This window comes from Tachyglossus aculeatus, chromosome 4 (assembly GCF_015852505.1).
Source record: "Tachyglossus aculeatus isolate mTacAcu1 chromosome 4, mTacAcu1.pri, whole genome shotgun sequence".
Taxonomy (NCBI): domain Eukaryota; kingdom Metazoa; phylum Chordata; class Mammalia; order Monotremata; family Tachyglossidae; genus Tachyglossus; species Tachyglossus aculeatus.
In genome coordinates this window covers 33,116,396-33,119,760 of record NC_052069.1, presented here as the reverse complement: position 1 = coordinate 33,119,760, position 3,365 = coordinate 33,116,396, and the positions used below count along the sequence as shown (strand labels likewise).

General features: G+C 40.8%; 1 non-coding gene across 1 annotated transcript; it reads right to left on the bottom strand.

Moving 5' to 3' along the window:
• Positions 1–394: 394 nt before the first annotated feature.
• LOC119927560 lies at positions 395–532 on the bottom strand. The gene has a single exon (XR_005450553.1). It is a non-coding gene; the product is annotated as a small nucleolar RNA SNORA7 (small nucleolar RNA).
• Between the last annotated feature and the right edge of the window lie 2,833 nt (positions 533–3,365).

Genomic DNA, 3,365 nt, shown 5'->3' with positions numbered 1-3,365 from the left:
TGTAGCCTTTCAAATGGTGCACTATCCTTTGTTGAATAGAAGACGGTGATAATGTAGATTGCCTTTCAAAGATTATTCTCAGCCTCCAAACCGACTCGTAAAGCAATAAGGTTAATCAACTGATAGTTCAAACAGATTTATTACAACCCGTGCCAAGACTGACCAAATGGTAACCCAAAAAGGATGTCTTGACTTGTCTTATGCTGTCAAGTTGGTGCCGACCCATAGCAACACTACCCCACCTCCATTTGCAATCATTCTGGTGGTTTATCCATAGAATTTTCTTGGTAAAAATATGGAGGTTGTTTACCATTGCCTCCTTCCTCACATTAAGCTTGAGTCTCTGCCCTTGACTCTGACCCATGCCGCCGCTGCCCAGTGCAGGTGAGTTTTGACTTGTAGCAGATTGCCTTCCACTTGCTAGCCACTGCCCAAGCTACGAATGGAATGGGTATGCCTCTGCTTGACTCTCCCTCCAGTAGCCGAGGCTGGTAGTGTATTGGAAACTCTCCAGGTGTGACCTTGAGAAGGGTCGAAAAGAATGTACATTCTAATAAATAACCACACTTAGAAACAGAAGACGTAAGGGCAAAGTGAGCTACCTGATTGAGAAAGGTTTGGTTGACCAACTCGAAAATCTTTAGTGCTATTTCCCCAATTACCTTGGTAATAGTCCCACTCCAATGAACATATTGCTAATCAATGTTTTCCTCATGGCGTAGCTTTTGTTACCATTTTAATTGGAGATACAACTGAAAAGAATTTGAGAGTAAATTCCAAAATCAGAATTACACTCAACATTTACACCAGAAAACTTCAAAACAGATCATCAACCAAGCGTCCTTGGCCTATCAATTTAATGAGGGATATGGAATTTTGCTTTTTTTATGGCATTTGTTTAGTGCTTACTCTGTGTGAGGCAGCATGGCATAGTGGCAGAACATAGGCCTGGGAGCCATAAGCTGGGTTGTAAGCCTGTCTCTGCCACTTGTCTGCTGTGTGACCTTGGGCAAGTCACTTCAGTTATCTGTGCCTCAGTTACCCTATCTGTAAAATGGGAATTGAGACTGTGAGCCCCACAAGCCCCAGCCCACACACTCTGATCCTCTGCCACTAACCTCCTCATTGTGCCGCGTCAACCCCTGGCCCACATTTCACCTCTGGCCTGGAATGCCCTCCCTCCACACATCCACCAAACTAGCTCTCTTCCTCCCTGCAAAGCCCTACTGAGAGCTCACCTCCTCCAGGAGGCCTTCCCAGACTGAGCCCCCCCTTTCCTCTCCTCCTCCTACTCCCCATCACCCCCACTTCCTCCCTCTGCCCTATCCCCTTCCCCTCCCCACAGCACTTGTATATATTTGTACATATTTATTGCTCTATTTTATTTGAAAATATTTATTGCTCTATTTTATTTGTACATATTTATTACTCTATTTTATTAATGATATGTATATATCTATAATTCTATTTATTTATATTGATGCCTGTTTATTTGTTTTGATGTCTGTCTCCCCGCTTCTAGACTGCAAGCCCGTTGTTGGGTAGGGATTGTCTCTATTTGTTGCTGAACTGTACTTTCCAAGCGCTTAGTACAGTGCTCTCCACACAGTAAGCACTCAATAAATATGATTGAATGAATGAATGAAATATCATTATTATTCATTCATTGAATCATATTTATTGAGCAATTACGGTGTGCATATCACTGTACTTAATGTTTGGGAAAGTGCAAGTCCATGTTCCACATGAGGCTCACAGTCTTATTTCTCATTTTACAGATGAGGTAACTGAGGCCAATGGAAGCTACTTGACTTGCCCAAGGTCTTAAAGCAGATTTGCTCATGCGACGTCACTTCTGAAGAGATCATTTACTGTTAACATCCAGAGGTTGAAGATGCACTTTCAGATTTTTGTCCTCCCTACCAAAGGGACAGGACTATCCCCTGTTGATAGAAAGATGTTGCGACTCAGCCCCCTTACTTAATGGTAAATGTACTTTTTCCTATCCTTCCCTACAATTCCTCTATCAATTCCTCTACAATTCCTTCACTGCTACCATCATCCCATTTTAATCACCTCTCACCAAAGTCTAGCCAAAATACAGCACAGTCAACAATTTTACCCTTTCTCTTTTGTCAACAGAAGTATCTACCATCTTCCATGCAAAATATCCATCATTTTCACGTTTGCCATTGTATTTTCATTATGTGAGAGATTACAGTTGCCAGGCATTCATCTCTAATGAGGTTTCAAAAATGAGACAAAGAAGCAAAAAAAAAAAACTCTGCAGTAAATAGAATTCTTCTCCAACAAGGTAAGACAATGGAAGATACCTTTTCAAGACTGCATAATTATGGTTTCAGGATTTTAATGAAGTCTATAGTTTTGCCTTGTTTTGTTCCTTGCATATCAAAGCAGGGAATAATACTATTTTGATAGATTTTAGTCTATTGAATAAATTGTTACAACACGGAAGTACTGGTTATTCAAACTGAATTAAAATAAAAGTTAGGGAAAGTTTAAAAGTCTAATATAGAAATGATTTGTTCAACTAAGCTTATAGAAAATATATTCTTCATTCCAAAATACAGAGTATTTTTGGATAAGGTATGTGGTCAGTTAAGTCAGATATTATACAAATTCAAGATGGAGAACTGACTATTTACACGGACGGAGAGAGAGTGAGAGAGAGAGGCCAAACAGAGGGACAGATACAAACAAGGAAATACAAAACACCTGTGATCTAATCCTGGATTTACTAATTGCCTGCTGTGTGACCTTGGGCAAGTCACAACTTCTCAGTGCCTCAGTTTCTTCATCTGTAAAATATGGATTTAATGCCTGGTCTCCCTCCACATTAGATGTGAGGCTAATTTGGGTCAGGGACTGTGTCTGTTCTGGTTATTTTGTTCCCTTCCTATCATTTAGTAGAGTGCTTGGCATATAGTAAGAGCTTAACACAATTATGGTAAGTCAGTCAATCCTATTTATTGAGCACTCACTGTGTGCAGAGCACTGTACTAAATGGTTCAGAGAGTACAATATAACAGATACGTTCCCTGCCCACAATAAGCTTACAGTCTAGAGGGGGATGCAGACAATATAAATAAATAAAATTACAGATATATGCATAAGTGCTGTGGGGCTGGGAGGGCCGATAATTAGAGGGAACAAGTCAGGGTGAAGTAGAAGGGAGTGGAAAAAAGTAAAAACAGGGCTTACTCTGGAAAGGCCCCTTGGAGGAGAAGTGCCTTCAATTTTGTTCTGACGACTTGGCACCTGTCCACATGTTTTGTTTTGTTGTCTGTCTCCCCCTTCTAGACTGTGAGCCCTTTGTTGGGTAGGGACCGTCTCTATATGTTCCC